This window comes from Onychomys torridus, chromosome 3, assembly GCF_903995425.1.
Source record: "Onychomys torridus chromosome 3, mOncTor1.1, whole genome shotgun sequence".
Classification (NCBI taxonomy): Eukaryota; Metazoa; Chordata; class Mammalia; order Rodentia; family Cricetidae; genus Onychomys; species Onychomys torridus.
In genome coordinates, this window is record NC_050445.1 from 75,776,757 (window position 1) to 75,793,847 (window position 17,091).

Here is a 17,091-nt window from a genome sequence, read left to right on the forward strand (position 1 = left end):
AGGTTACCAATGCTTTATTCAGAAAGTATAGATTTTGAAAATAGTACCTTATTTTTAACAGAGACTAAAACCCCATAATGAAGATAAATTTATTAGTGTTCTACTACTTAAGTCAGAAGCATAAGAATGCATTTATACTTTATCTGTCAAAATGAGCTAACAAAATCTATGCTTTTTATAAACTGAAAAATTAGTGTTCTTTTGGACTGAATGATCATACACACCCAAGTTTCTAGGTTGAGTCTTTATCTCCAGTGTGATTTGTTTGGAGTTATTGGCATGTGTGGAACGTGGGGCCCTAGTCTGACTGGATTAGTTATACTTGGAGAATAACAAGCAAACTCTCCAGGGAGTATCCTCTCCCAACTGTGCAGGCATTCTGAGAAAAACTGACTGCAGCAACCACTCACTGGAACAAAAGTCAATTTCTGTTATTTCACCCATGGAACCTTCATATTTGTTATGGCAGCCCATGGAGCCTTGAAGAAAATATTTGAAAGATACAATATTAAATCTATATCCATAGCAAACATGTGGATAGATAAATGAAAGAAGGTTAAATGATGAATTAGTACATAAATGGGTAGAATACCTCAATAACTCATTTTGGAAAACGACAGCCATGGAAGGAGCCTGTCTTGTGAACAAAGTGATCACTACAAGGCATTCTGCTCCTGTCTATCCAAAGACAACACTTTTGTGTCCATAGCACTCAAGGTGAGCAAATCAATCTTTATACCAATAGTGTGCCTGCCAGAGTCTGAAGCAAAACAAATCCGTTGTTTTGACTCAAATAAAAACAAAACAAAGCGAAAAAATTCCCCAGGCAAAAATCATCTCATAGAATGATCATATATTGTGTATTACCCCATAACGTACTTGCTGACAAGAATTTGCATACAAAACTGAAGGCTGTTTTGTCTCCTGCAAAGAGAATGATCAATTTCCTCAGAGGACAGTTTCTAAATCATCACTGTCTTTTTTGTGATTCCTTGTGAAGGAATTGTTACCAAACATATGCCCTTTGTTTCCAGACTGAAGTATGGCGGCTCTCACATGCCAGATGCATGCTCCATTTCTGGAACATGGAAAGATTTGCCATTCTCTTTACATCTCAAATAATAATTGAATAATGGCTAAAAAAATGAGTGCCTTTCCTTCCTTGAAAGTGCCTTTCAGAGTAGTCACAGTCTCAAAATTCATTCCTGAAAAAACAATTTGTCTGAAAGCATGCGATGTCCACATGAAATTGGTCTGGCTTTAGGAGAACTACTTGTTTAGAAAGGGAGTTTTAGTAACTTTTCTTTGTAGCAGAAACGACCCTCTGAAGTGTGAAGGTTTGCACATGTATTGTACCTTCCTGCTAGTGAAATACCTACAAAGATCTTTAGGTTGGATTTGTTAGCTCCAGAACTTGTGAACCTGAATGATGTGAATTATATGCCTTCCCACTTAATATTGTGAAAACAGAACAGGTTATTGAGATATTTTAAATGGTTTCTTCATCGCAAAATGCTGATGATACACCAGATAATCCTGCAGTACAACTGAATTTTAAACATGACTCTATGTAAAGCATTCAGAGGCTCATGGTGAATGTTGTACACATCTTTTATAAGCAAACTAGGGCTACTCCACAGATGGAGAAAAACCTTGTTGATATTGCTGTTCTGTTCTATAAGGATAAGCTTTCATCATTTCTTCCACAAAAATAAAAGCTAGAAACTAGTTAACTACTACTGATAAACATGCTTAAAATGTTCTTGTTTTTATAGATTATGGAATTAAAAGCTGGAGCATAAATGTTCCTCATCTTGGGTATTTTTTAAAGCAAAATGTTCCTCGAACTGTTTATGTTAATAAACTAAAAACTGTAAATCAATTTCTTTCATGCACTAAGTGTAGCAGAGTTTAGGGAATTTTAAAATGTAGCATAAAGAGTTAACCTACTACAGATTTTATTTAAGTTGTGTAAGATCAATTTGGAGGGAAAAAGGAATGAAAGCTGAAGAAGGCAACAGAAATACCAAACACAGTTTGGTAGATGCCAAGTTAGATATTAATCATTCTTTCAGTGTCCCCAGGGTCTTCACATCTACATTTTGTCCTTTAAATCTTTCTGAACTAAATTATAAAATAACATTTTTAGTATATTGTATTCCTAAGCCCTTGAAGGCAGAATTCTTCCTCTCGTATTTTTTCTCATTATCTCATAATCAAAGGATTTCCTTAAATATTCACTTAGCATAGTATTAATGGAAAGAGTGTCAAGAAAGTTTGAGTAGAAAACAACAACAACAACAACAAAAAACCACTGAGTCCTAAATGCTATCACAAAGAAGGAGGATGTTAGAACTAGAGAAAATTGAATGGAAACTATAGATATGAGGTAGATCACTGAATCTACCCTGAGAAAAAAGATAAAGAAATAATAGGATAAATGGGTAGATCATTGAATCTACACTAAAAAGAAAAAGGGAAAAATATAAAAATGACAAGAGGTAGATTACTGAAGCTATTATGAAAAGAAAAAAGAGAATATGGATATGATCAGATAAAAAGTTCAATTATTGGATCTACTTTTAAAAGGAACTACTTGTTTTAAATAGGATAAGTAATGAAAATTTTTTTGTCTTTTTTTTTTGTCTGTTCTCTGACCCCAGATAAATTTATTAGGGTGCACAATATATTGGGGAGCCAGATGTAACAGGAATCTTAACAGGTCTTATTAATAAGATCAAGCCTGAGGCCAGTTATTGTGGTGAATGCTGGAAGATCAGAGAAGCAGAACAAGCCACAGCTACCTCACCTCACCAGTTCCTCAGCTGGTCTTGTTTCCTAAGACTGGAAGCTTCTGTGTCCTCATCCCAATGACTCTCAGCTGAATGCTTATCCAGCCAAATGCTTAACTAGCTAAATGCTTCTAGTTCTGGTCTTCATGCCTTATATATCTTTCTCTTTCTGCCGTCATTCCCTGGGATTAAAGGTGTGTGTCTCCATGCTGGTTGTATCCTTGAACACACAGAGATCCGCCTAGCTCTGCCTCCCAAGTGCCGGGATTAAAGGTGTGTACCACCACCGCCCAACTTCTGCTATGGCTTCTTCTGACCCATTTTCTAGCCACCATTCTGGCTCTGTTCTAGTGGCTGTCTGTTCTCTGACCCCAGATAAATTTATTAGGGTGCACAATATTGTGGGGAACACAATACCACCACAGGAAACATATTTATTCTACCATTCACATAATGGAAACTAAGACCCACCTCATCACTACTCAAAACCAATGTGGTTTTTTTATGGTTTTTATGGTTTCGTGAGTGTTTATTATTATAATGTAGAAGCAATTGCATATAGTACTGTCTTCTGCTCAAAGGATATTTTATTTTCTACATGTACAGCTTTTTACATTTCCTGTTTACTTTTAAGCAAGAATGTTGTTAATGTGAACAGGTTATGCAATGAAGAACTTTGCTAAACCTAGCACCAACAACTTTGCCCAGTTTGCCTTTTAACAATAGCTTTGAAAGACTATGTGCAGCATGTGTGTGTGTGTGTGTGTGTGTGTGTGTGTGTGTGTGTGTGTGTGTGTGTGTTGGTGAACCTTATGTGTGTACCTCTGTGTTAAGACCAGCAGTCAACATGAGTGTTGACTCATGCAACTTCCTGCCTTGTGTGTTATGATAGTTTCTCACTGGCTTGGAATGCTCCCTGTAAGGGTAAACCTCCTGTCCATCCTGCGGTAGAGTCTTAGCTGTCTCTACATCCCCAGTGCTGGAATGAGCAACAGGAATCACCAAACCTTACCTTTGGAGAGCAAACTTGTTCTTCACGTTTACTTGAGAGTACTGCAGCCACTCAACTACCTTCTCAACTCCTGAAACAAAGCCTGTAAAGAAGGAAAATTTATGATGCAAAGAACACAAATCTCTAAGTCAGTGCTTAGAAAGCAGCCTCCAAAAATACCTAATATATCTGATTGTGACACAGGCGAAATTAGGCATGTTCCACATACAGTGAGGCATGTTTCATACTTACCTTTTCTTGGTATGGTATTCCTATGAATGGTTAGAATTCTCACAAACTTATTCCTATCTTTCTATTCCCTTGCTTGGAGAGTAAACAACCATCCTTTGTTGCCGGGGTTTGTCACAGCACAGGTGTGTGGGTTCATGGGATCCGCGGAAAAAGACTCAGAGGCATCTTAAGAATGAATCTAGTCTGTCATGGCTGCAGGGGTCCAGCCTTGAGGGACTGAAGCCCTTTCCCTTCACCCAGGGCAGTTTTTATTGTCTCCCTATTTACAGTTCAGCCAGTTAATTTCCATATGCTCAAAGCAACCTGAAAGGAACTCCCACAGGTACACTGCCAAGTGCAAATCCCTCGATTTCTCAGGTACAATGGGTTTTGTTTGTTTGTTTGTTTGTTTGTTTTTTGTTTTTGTTTTTGTTTTGGTTTTGGTTTGGTTTCCTGAACTAAGTTTTTGATCCCTGGGAGACTCTCAGACAAGATTCACATAGGGCAATAAGGGAAACAAAGGCATCCACGTTAAACAAAGGATGAAATAGGGCTAGGTGCTATTCTCTGGAACCAGGCCAGGAGGAGCTGAACAAGAAAACAGCCACACTTTATTTGTGTAGCTTACAAAAAATGAAAATATTCATTTAAGACAAGCAAACAGACAAAACAATTGTTACCCTGTTTTACCATCTAACTTTATGTGGTGAGAGAATGTGACTTTTTTGTAATTATTTGATAATTTTCCAGTATTGCTGAGGAATACAACTCAGAGCTATCAAGAATATTTCTAATAAAATTTAATATTATTTTAAAAATTAAATATTAGTTTAATAATAATAACAATGTTCTTAGAAAGTCACAAAAATGTTACTGAAATATCTGTGTAGTTCTAAAATATTTCCATGTTGGTATTTTTCCACCAGTATGAGTGATATATGGAAACAACTGCCTCTGATGAACATTCTTTCTGATTTTCATCTTTTATTTTTACTGAAAGACTTCTCCAAGTTATGATAACTCAGGTTTATCATATATAATTATAATAAGATGATGGATTACAATCAAGTGCACAAACATGTATATACATTTATATCCCTGTACATCTGTCAAGTAAGACAGAATTTGGTAGTTACTTAAAACCATGATAAAAAGATAAACATAAAATGATATTTCCTGGATGACATTTAAAATTCTGCCCAGAATTATTCCATCAGCAAATGGAGGTAGAATTAATGACAAACCCAATTCCTCATAGAGAAAGGAGTGAAGGGTCTCTTCATTAACTCATTCTTTGGTAGTTTTGATAACACACGTGTCTCCATTGTTTCTTACCCTCTCTGTTCTACCCTTCTTGCACCCACTGAGTCCACTTCCTCCATCTTAATGCCATTTGTTTAGTTTGTTTTTGTTTTATTTGTTTGCTTGCTTGCCTTGTGACTCATTGGGTTTAACCAGGGCTGCTCATGGGGGTGTGACTATGAATGTACCCTCTGGGGCCTGAGTAACACAGCAATGACTCCATCACTGAAAACAATGACTTCCTTTCCTCTGGTAACCCTGCACAGGACAGGGACCTGCAATCCCCTCTTTATCTATGACTGAATGTTTGCTGGCTCAGTTTTGTGAAGTCTGTTTGTAGCAACTGCACTACTGTAAGTTTTGTGTGTTCAGCCATATCATATTCATAAACCAACACGATCATTTTAGTCTCCATTCTTTCTGTGCCTTTTCCCAAGATGCTCCCTAAGCTTGGGAGGGGGCTATTTGGGTCTCCTATGGAGCACACAATGCTCACTTGTTCTGTGTACCTTGCATAACCACAAACCTTTGCATTATTGACATCCTCTGCAAAGGCAAGTTTCTTTGATCAAGGCTCAGGAAAACACTAATATATATATCCACTTAACAAAACAAAAACATTCAGTTCACCTCTAGTTTTTATGTTGTCTCTAACCATGGGCCCTTAACCAGGTCCACAATAACAAACATGAACATATTCCTAGAGAGAATGCTCAAGATCCAATCAGAAATCAATTGTTTATTCCTAAAATAGTCATGTGACTATTGTGTCAGTAAATATCTTTTGGTTAGCAAATTAATATTGTAGTATGCAATGCCTAAAACTGGGGAAGACCTTTCTCTCTCTCCAAGTTGCCTGCATAGCAACTTTTAGCATTATGAAGGCTAACCAGAAAGGAGAAAAGTTGCAGCTCAGGTATAGCATGCTTCTTTTGCTTTTGCAACCAAAGTGTGTGATGTCTTTATCAGTAGGCTCTTATCATCCAGTTCTGGTGGGAAAACAAATGGAAATGGTCATAATCTGTATAGTTTTGGGGAGTCTCTGCACCTACATGGCCAAATAACTCTAGAAAGGCATGTCATACTTGCCACTAGGATTTTCCATGTAATACCTCAAGGCTTCTCAGATCAGCATTATCTACTCATGCACAGGTTATCTGTTTACAATCTTTTTATTAAATTCTATAACTTTCAATTAGATTATGAAGTGATGAGTTTCCATGTGGTTTCCTGATTTGGCTAAGCCTCTCCATATATAACTCATTTTTTTCTCCACCTTCTCCTTTCCTAGAGCATGTATTCTACCACCAATATTTATTAAATTTAAATTTCATCAAAATCAACAAAATGTAAATATATGTAACATTTGAAAATATCAGCTTGGATATTTGTTTTCTAAACAGAAATTATAGAATACTAGTTTTATAAAATGCTAATTTTAATTTTTTCAATTACATGGTGAGCTTCAGTCATTGAGTTTATTTTTTATATTAACTATTCAGTAATTATTCCTTGGCATTTCTATAGCTATATTGAGTTTATGCACTAATTATCTCTGATACTGAATTTAACTGATGACTTACTAGTTTTCTAGGGCTTCAAAAACAAAGTAACAGGAACTAGGTATATTAAAACAGAAATGCATTATATTTTTAGGAGATAGACATTTTAAATTAAGGTAATAACAAGCAGTGTTTCCTGAGAATGTTTTAGGGAATACTCTCTTCTAAAGTTTTTTTCTAACTTCTATTGAAAGACATTAAAACTTAGTGCTGTTGAGCTTTGAGACATATCATTCTAATGTCTCTCTTTTTATCTATGTCCTGTCTTTTCATGTTTAAATTTTTCATACAATATATTTTGAGCATGATTTTTCCATCTCCCAACTCCTCCTGGATCATATCTATCCATCAAATTTGTGTTCTTCCCACTCCATCACTCTCTCTCTTAAAAAAAAAAAAAAAAAAAAAAAAAAAAAAAAAAAACCAAGAAACCGAATGCATGAAAAAAAAAAATTAAATTTTTTTTTTCTTCTAAAAAGGAGGGACATATTGGACTAAGTTCTTACATTAATCTGACATGACTTCAAGTTAAATCTTTTAAGTACACAAATGAAATGTTTTCTGAGGGACAGAATTCAGCTTACATATGACATATGCCATCTTAGTCAACTGCCGCATTGGAAGGGAGTTTAAAATAAAATCCAGAGACATGACTGTGGTCTAAGATACATAAAAAAGTCTGTGAACACTTTAAAAAGGCAAAGTTTGTAGAACTTGTAAAACTAGATGAATACCAATGTCCAAAGAAAATGATTTTTTAATATCAGACATTGAAGAGGGCCTAGAATGAAGGTCATCATTTAAACAATGATCTCTAGAACTTGGGATATCAAGGAAATAATTCTAAAAACTAGGATGACTAGGTCTTGTTTATCCAATACTAATATTTAGATCTTACAAAGGAAATAATATTGTAGAAATTTGCAAAGTTAAAAAGGGAGAGAGAGGGGTGCTTGGTGCAGTGGAGCATGTCTGCAGCTCCAGATGAGGTAGGCAGAGGCACTAAGATCAACTCTACACCATCCACAGCTACTCAGTGAGCTCAAGGTCTACAAAAAGGAAAAGGAAAATAGAAATAAATCAGACAATATCATGCAAATGGTTTTTGTTCATTTTTGTCACCAAACAGTATTTTGAAACTGAGCATTAACCTAGCAATGAGATAAATAATTCAGATTTCTCTTATGAGTGAAAAATCAATATCTTCCAATCTTGAAAGCATATTCTCAGAGTGTTATACCCTCAACCAAATGTTTTTCCAAAGAGAAGAGGTTTCTGACCCTTTTTGTAACCTGTAGGTCTAAAGATGATATACAGAAATACTGTCCATCCACAAAACCATTGCTTTCCTTGCATTCAGGGCATATAAAGGTCCCTGTCTTGTTTGTTAGTGAAAAGTATAGTGTTATACTTTTTGTATAACAGTGTCAGAAGCACTTCATAGGAATCATTTGTTCTATTTATGGAAATGAAAAAATGAACTTTCTGAACAAGGTAACAAAATTACATGCCAGATACAGTTGAAAATATCATAAGAAAATGACAGACCACTGCTTCTCATGAATACAGACTCAAATATCTCCAATAAAATATAGCAAACCATATCTCAAAAGTACAGAGATACCAGTACATCATGATCACATAATTATTCCTGGTATGCAAAGATAACTGAATATTTTTATAATCTATTAATATATCCCACCATTCTACCAGGTTAAAAAAGAAAATTGGTACAATTACACCAATAGATAGTGTGGTGGTTTGAATAGGTATGGCCCGCATAGACTCATGTATTTGAATACTTGGCCCATAGACCGTGGCACTATTAGGAGGTGTGGCCTTACTGGAGGAAGTGTGTTATTGTGGAGGTGGGCTTTGCAGTCTCATAGGTGGTCAAGCCACACCCAGCATGGCAGTCTTCATTTCTACTGCCTGTGGATCAATAGAACTCTCAGCTTCTTCTCCAGCACCATGTATATATGCACATCACCATGTCACATCACAATAGTAATGAACCAAACCTCTGAAACTGTAAGCCAGCCCCAATTAAATATTTTCTCTTATAGGAGTTGCCATGATCATGGAGTCTCTTTATAGCAATTGAAACCCTAACTAAGACAGACAGTGAAAAACATTTGATAAAATCAAACACTACTTCATGATGAATATTCTAAACAAAACAGGAATAGAGAAATTTCTTGACTTGATAGAATACATCTAAAAAACAAAAATTTCAAACTAATATTCTGCTTAATGGCATGAAGATGTACATTCTCATCTTTGGACATTATAGCAGAAATTCTACTTAATGCAAGGAGAGATGACAGGAGACTTATTTATTTGAAACAAAGAAATAAAATAAAATTGTTTTTGTTTGTGTGAGGTATTTTTTATTTGGAATATATAAAAGAATAAATTAAAAATGCTGGAGTTATGAAGATATTATTAAAATTTACCAGATATTAGTATACTATTCTAAAGTTTATTTTTTTCTAGTAATCCACAATGAGCAAGTGGAATTTGAAATAATAAATATAATATTACTCACATAAAAAGTCAAGAAAATGAAACATTAGGTATAAAGATAACAAAATAGGTCCAATGTCCGTATGAAGAAAACCATAAAATTCAAATGAAGGAAATAAAAGAACTATTTTATTCTATTTATGGAAAGCTATTTCAAGTTCACAGAGAGAAGACTCAATTTTGTTAACATACCAGTTATTTACAACTTGCTCTAAAGAATAATTGCAATCCAGCAAAAAGTCCACATATTTGCTTTATGTATATTGACAGGCAATTTGGAAGAGCCAAATACTATGAATGAAATATTGAGGGATATGAGCAAAATCTTTAAGACAATATAGCAGGCTGTAGAGGCTGGCAGGCCCAGCTAAGTGAATTTCCATGAATTTGGGGCTGGCTTCGTCTACATAGCTACAGTGTGAAGTGCTGGCTCAAAAAAGTATAAATGCACAGTAATTAAGATGGTGTCATACTAATGAAAGAACAAAGAAACAAATTGATAGAACAAAGCCAAATCAGTCATCAAAGACAGTGTCTCCAGTGAGTGGTGCTGCAGGCAGGTGGGCAAAAACCTCATGCTCTTGGGAGACTTTATTCAGTGTGATTTTTACATCTAAATGTAAAAAGGAAACTGCAAAATTTCTAGAAAACATAGAAGAATTCTGCATTACTTTTAGTACCAATCTTAAAGGTACACCATGGACACAGGACACATGAAAGATCTGACCAACTGGGCTTCACCAAAATTCATTATTTTTTGTTTCTGAAAGATTGTGTCCAAAAACTTAAAGACAAGCTACAGTGTGAGAGAAAATACTTGTAAGAGATGTGCCTACTTTAAGACCATTGTCCAAAGTATTCCAAAAATGCAAAAAAAAAAAAAATCAGCAGTGAGAAAAGATAGTTTAGCATGAATGACAACAGCAACAAAAAGATTAGCAGATACTTTACTAAAGATTTGTAGATGGAAGTAAGTGTAATAAAACCTGCTCAACAGTGTGATCAAAATATTAAAACTATAATGAAAGACTAACAGAAATGCATTTAATTGGTGAAACACTGACACCATCAAATGCTGAGAAAGCTGTGGGACAAGAGGCGCTTGTGTTCCCTACTAGCAGTAAAGAACTGTGTGTCTACTCTAGACAAGTTCAACATTTTCTAACAAAGTAAAAATACTCAGTGGCACCATCTGGAAGTAAAGCTCAAAAACAGTTTAGTTAGCTGTCCACCCCAAAGCTGGTATTTGGATGTCTATAGCATCTCTGTTTATAACTGCTCAAATTTAGAAGCAAGTGGGATGCTATTTAGTAGGTGAGTGTATAAAACTTATTTGAGAAATCATGATTTAGATAAGATGTAATAGATATATATTACTGAAATTTTATTTTAAGGGCTAAAATCTGAGGAACTTATTCTTGAAAACCTTGGATGACTTCCACTAAAGTAGACGGGGCTATATTCTATGTTCCTAAAGTGAAGAAAAAGAAAAACCCTTTCTTTTGGAAAGCTAAGGGACCTGGAAAAGATGGGGACAAATGACTGCTGAAGAATCCCCAGTAGTGCTACTATTTTTACTCCAGTTTGATCCCTGGAAGTGTGCCAGACCATAACAAAGCAAGTTCCAGATTCTGATGAGCAGATATTCTTGTGTTGGCTGCAGTGCCATTTGCTGTCTGTCAACATCCATACCATCTTGTATTAGAGCAGCGTGTCAGACATATTACTGCACTTGCCATGGAAACCAAGAGTCCTCAGGAGATTCTCAACACAGGGATGAAAACAACCTTGGATAGTCTACCCACATGAAAACTTTTCTCTTTGAGTCTTCTCTTTCTTCTTTGGCCAAAACAAGAAAATGTAGAAACAAACCCTGAAGGGGGCTGCTTCTTATTTTTGTTATTTTTTTCACACTGTATATGAGCTTGATTCCATTTTCAATGTTGCTGTTGTTTAATACAAATTACTCTGCTTGTCATTTTTCCAACCCAGCAAATAACCACAACAACAATAAAAGGAGGGGTAGGAAGCATATTAATAAGTATTTTTTTTTTATTATTTGGCTCAAGAATAGTTAGAATGAGTTAAAAAAAAAAAAAGACAAGGATAAAATTAGGTCTGTGCCCACCCAGAACTGAAAGGCCTTCCTGAGTAATGCAAGCCCAGACTGAGGCTAGAGGCTGTATGTACTTAAAACCCAGAGATAACATGAAAATGGCCCCTGAGTGTCCTCCGAGACTGAGGATGTTCACTCAGAGTCCAAGAACATATGTTTTACACGGGAGAAAGCCAACACACAATCTTTCCAGTAAGTACTACAAATACCATGTGGAAAACTGATCCCATAAACCAAGAAGAAAAACATAATAAAAGAATCAGTTTTGAATCCCACTGTGCCAGTTAAGGGGCATATTCCAGTCTTTTATCCTAACTTCCAGAAAATATGAGGCAATTGAAGGGAGGGGTCTGACAAGTGTTTCAGGGACCTTTTCTAACTTTCTTTGCAAATCTTACACAACTGCCTACATTGTCTTGTTACTTGAAAAAAGAAAGAAAGGAAGGAAGGAAGGAAGGAAGGAAGGAAGGAAGGAAGGAAGGAAGGAAGGAAGGAAGAGAAAGAAAGAAAAAGAAAGAGAGAAAGAGAGAAAAAGAAAACAAAAACCTCGAGGAGAGAGAGAAAGAGAGGGAAAGAAACGGGGCAGAGAAACAGAAATACAGAAAAGAGACAGAGACAGAGAAAAAGCTAAGACATATATTATTGGTTTTTTTGTATTATATACAATTTTAGATTTCTGTTTTATTTTTCAAGTAATGCTCTTAGATGGTAGCAAATTTCTTTTATTTGCAGATAACCTCAATAGGGATACCAAAGAGTGTTGTTTCTATTTAGGAAACTATCCACTATAGTACTACCTTTCATTTATTTATTAATCTATTTATTTATTTTTATTTACTTTGTGTGCGTGCATGCCTGAGCATAAGCTATGCCGTTGTTTCTATGTGGAAGTCAGAAGATAACTTGTAGGAGTTGGTTCTCTTCTACCATGTGGTTCTGGGGTTTGAACTCAGATTTTCAGGCTTGGTGGCAAGTACTCTTACCCACTGAACCATCTCCATGGTCCCAGAGTTTATAATTATTAAAGAAGATCAGATATCAAGGATCTGAACATAAACTACAAGTAGTATGAACACATATAAAAGCAGTTTAGATTTCTTACTTTTATTTCCAACTTAGGAACTAGTTATACTTTAATCAAATTTTAAATTATTTATGTTTTAATATTTAAAATATTACTTTATTCAGTTCAAGTTTGTTTATTTTTCTTGTCCTTTTCTGATGATTCTATCATTTCTTAGAAGAATATTTGTATACAATTTTGCATACTTACCGTTTTCAGGTTTTCCTCATCATAATGAAAAAATAATTATCTGGATCAGAAGATGATACCAGTATATCTAGTTTTACTTCTGCTCCTTCACTTTCTGATGATCATGTGTTATGGATCTAAATTTATATTATTTTTCTCATTGTGGTTCCCAAAGTATAAGAATAAGACAAATTTGAACTCAGAGAGAAAAGAACTGTGCTATCTTGAGCAGAAGTTAACAAAACCTTGCAGAAAAGGTGCTGCGTATTTAATCCATTCCTGAAAACTCGAGATCGTGGAGGGGAATTAGCATGATTAGTACTGCTGTCCCATTTGGTCCCACTCTAAAAGCCTGAGAATCAAGACTGGGAATGGGGACATTCCAATCAGTTTTAAAGTATCAAAGTGAAATAACCTGGAGCTCTCAAGCTCAACTGAAATAGAAGATGAGTCTTTCTAGTCTGACTCTTCAGTGGATTGAACAATGTCCACCCTCATGGCTGGGTATTTGTCATTGCATAATCTTAGCACTCATATGTTAAATTCTCCACAGATCTTCATAGACACACCCATAAATGTGTTCTTGGGTGTCTGGAAACTCTTAACAATTTTTCCAAGATGACATGATCACTCTATACCCATCCATGAAGTGCAAGCAATTAAATTTCATTTCTTCGTCATTTGGTGTCACCACTGTTTTGTTCTAACCAAACTTAGCTTGCATTTCCTCATTGCTTTGTGATGATGATTTACAAGTTACCGTGATAATCACTTAAATGACTAAGGAAGTCAGATACACCCATGCAAACACAAGCAATAGATAACCCTACAGCAGTAAACCCCAAAGAAGAGAAGTGCACCACCACCAAAAGATAACAGGAACTAATAATCACTGGTCATTAATATCCCTTAATATCAATGGACTTAATTCATGTATAAAAAGACACGGGCTAACAGAACGGATACAAAAGCAGGGCCCACCTTTCTGCTGCATACAAGAAACACACCTCACATTCAAAGATAGACACTACCTCAGAATAAAAGGCTGGAAAAGTCTTCCCAATCAAATGGTCTTAAGAAAAAGGCTTCTTGCTGTGGGTATGGCTTGGTAGTTTGACTCTAGAACTTTCCTATGTTAAAGCCTTCAAGAATGTCAGGTAGGGAAGAGAAATGAGTGACAGAAGTTTCTAGCTCTCCCTTCACAAAACATGAGAGACAATTATGGGTAATGATTACAAAGCTTAATAAATATTATCATTAGCATCACTATTGAGAACTTGTCCTAACCAACTTAAGCCTATAAAGCTTGAGTTCATTTCATTTGCCTCTTTACTATGCATGCTATCAGTACCTACTTTAGCTTTTGGCATTTTAATCACACTATTTAATTTTTTTTTACTATTAAATCTTTTAAATATAAATGGATATTGAGTTTCACATAATTTCTTTGTTTTCTTTTTTCCCAGTTTCACATAATTTCTTTTTTCTTTTTAATTTAATTAAAATCTATTTATTTATTTTATATATTTGTGTGAGTTCCTGAGGAGCTGAGAGGACATCTTGCAGGAGTTGGGTCTTTCCTTCTACCTAGTATAGTTAGTTGTTTTTATTTTTTTATTATTTGCTCTTGAGGGGCCCACCACCCAGCTCCCAAACAATACATAGAGACTTATTTTTACTTAAGAATGCCGATCCTTAGCTTGATTTGTTTCTAGCCAGCTTTTCTTAAATTATCCCATCTATTTTTGCCTCTGGGCCTTTGCCTTTCTTTATTCTATATTCCTTTCTTTATTTCTTACTTTATGGCTGGTTGTGTGGCTGGGTGGCTGGCCTGTGGTGACATCTTATCCTTCTCCTTTTCTCCCTCCTCACTCTTCTCTCTTCTTCTATTTATTGTCTTTACTTTGCAGCCCAGCCTGCTTCTGTCTCCTGCCTAGCTATTTCAGTGTGCCAAACCAGTACCAACCATGAGTATTTATAACCATGTATTTTATCCCTTCCTCTTTTTAAATTGTTTTTATTCTTAAAATTTTCATATAGTGTTTTTTTTTAAATCATGTTTTCCCTTAAAACAACTCCTCCCTGATCCTCCCTAATTTCTTACCTACCCTATTTGGTGTCCTCCCTCCACCTCTCTCTCAAAACTCCTCAATAAACACTAAAATCAAAATTATGATGAACAAGGAAAAGACCAATTAGACAAAAAATAAAATAAAACAAAATTACACAACACACACACACACAAACACACATACACACACACACAGAGACAGATACAGAGAGAGAGAGACAGAGAGAGAGAGAGAGAGAGAGAGAGAGAGAGAGAGAGCGAGCGAGCCTGGCATGAGGTCTATCTTGGAGTGTGGTTCATATACCCAGTTTGCTCCACTGAAGAATATTGATTCTTCCTTTCCCAGCAGCTATCAGCTGCAAATAGCTTCTTGGTGAGGGATGGAACCCTGTCTCCAATCCCCCTTTCAGTGCTGGCACTGACAAAATAGACTCCCAGACCAATTCTAATCAAGAAGAGTTTGGGAAGGATGTTACATCCTCATGGAGGAAAAATCCACAAAGGGAACATCAAAATTCTAAACATCTATGCATGAAACACAAGGGCATCTGACTTCATAACTAACCACTTAGTCCTTCCATTTTACTCTAAAATCCGAGTCTAAATCATATTAAATAAATAAAAAAAACAGTTTACCAAGTTCTCCAAACTTACTATATTTGCATTAAAAAACTTACAAACAGATTTACTTATTTGCCTTTTCTAGTGTATTTTCATGTGTATTCATGTTTGCCTATATGGATACACACTGTGTGTATGCCTGATGTCCCAGTAGGTCAGAAGAATGTGCTTGATTTGCTGGAAATCCAGTTACAGATAGGGGTGATCTGCCATGTAGGTACTGGGAACTGAACCTGGGTCCTCTACAAAAACATTGAGTGCTCTTAACTGCTGAGCCATGTCTCCAACTCTTGCACTTAAAAGCTTGATGAATTTCTGTGTGTAAAGACAATCTATTCTAGTCCAAATGAAATAAAAGTGATAAATATTGCTAAATTATGATTTATGTATAGGGAATACATTTTATTTATTAGGAATTAAGAAATTTTAAATAGTATGTTTTATTTAATAACCACCTTAGGTAATCGTATAACAACACAGGGATTGAAAATGCCTTTCTAGATTACTCAAAGATAATTGCAACTCAATTTATTTCTCTTTAATTGGGAACAGGTTTTAAAGAACTTACCAAATGTACAGGCTGTTTTTATTTATTGAAATTTAGTTAATAAATACATATAATAACATTTCTGAGTATGTTTGTTCCAGAATTATGGTGATTCCAAATTTTAAGGTGTATAAACAACTAAAACCATAGTTTTGCTTTCTTGTATACTTTGTATTGGTCAAATTTCCATAAAGAATAACTTAGTAACACGAATATGCTATGTTCTAGTGTAATTGGAGATCCAGTTACTTAAGAAAATGATGGTCTTTTGCCAAAATTAATTCTGGCAAGCAAGATTGGAATGATATATTAAATTCCAAGCCATAGAAACAGCACCTCAAAATAAGAAACTGATGATTCAAGGTTGGCAGGATCCCCTTTGCTTAATTTAAGAACAAGCTTAAAAGCTGGCCATGATGTTGGAGCACTAAGAATTCCATCTTCCAGAATGTTCCCAGAGTTTCAAAATGTAATGGGAATATCAAAACGACTGAGAAGAATTGTAATCTTGGGAGGTTGTTCAGAGATGCACTCTGAGTCCACCAATGAATGTGAGCTGTATACAATAATAACAGCAATTGTAAAAAGCATTTAGATAATTTATTTCTGAAAATTTTTTCTTGGCTCTTTCTTAATTTTTAAAATGACATGTTTACTTTTTTATTCCTGTTAATCATTTTATACTTGTTTACACTATGTTAAGTACATAGATGAATTCTTAAAGATAACCACAATCCTTCCAAACTTGAGAATTCCAATCAGTTTCTTGATGCCTGTCCCTGTCATTCCATTCTTCTGGTAACTTAGGTGATGCTGGTTATCAGTTCATAATGTGAAATTGTCAGCCTTCTTAATGAAGACTGCAGTGCTCCTCAGCACTATTCTAGGCTTTTAGGCATGAGGCACTTGAAAATTAAGTAGTACTGTTTCCTATGTGTTTTATGTGAAGGAGCAACTACGGTTTCCAATCAGGAACATCAGCTGTCTACTATATCTGTTTTATTTATCAAGTTAGTAACTCAAGGGAAAACAAAACTCAGCAGGAAAAATGGTGAAATAATGTTTCTGTGAAGAGACACA

General features: G+C 35.3%; 1 protein-coding gene across 1 annotated transcript in view; it reads left to right on the forward strand.

The window, feature by feature from the left end:
* The window catches only part of LOC118580065 (protocadherin Fat 4-like), an 88,954-nt gene that overhangs the window by 47,124 nt on the left and 24,739 nt on the right, over positions 1 to 17,091 (forward strand). The gene's annotated exons all lie outside the window — the stretch shown is intronic.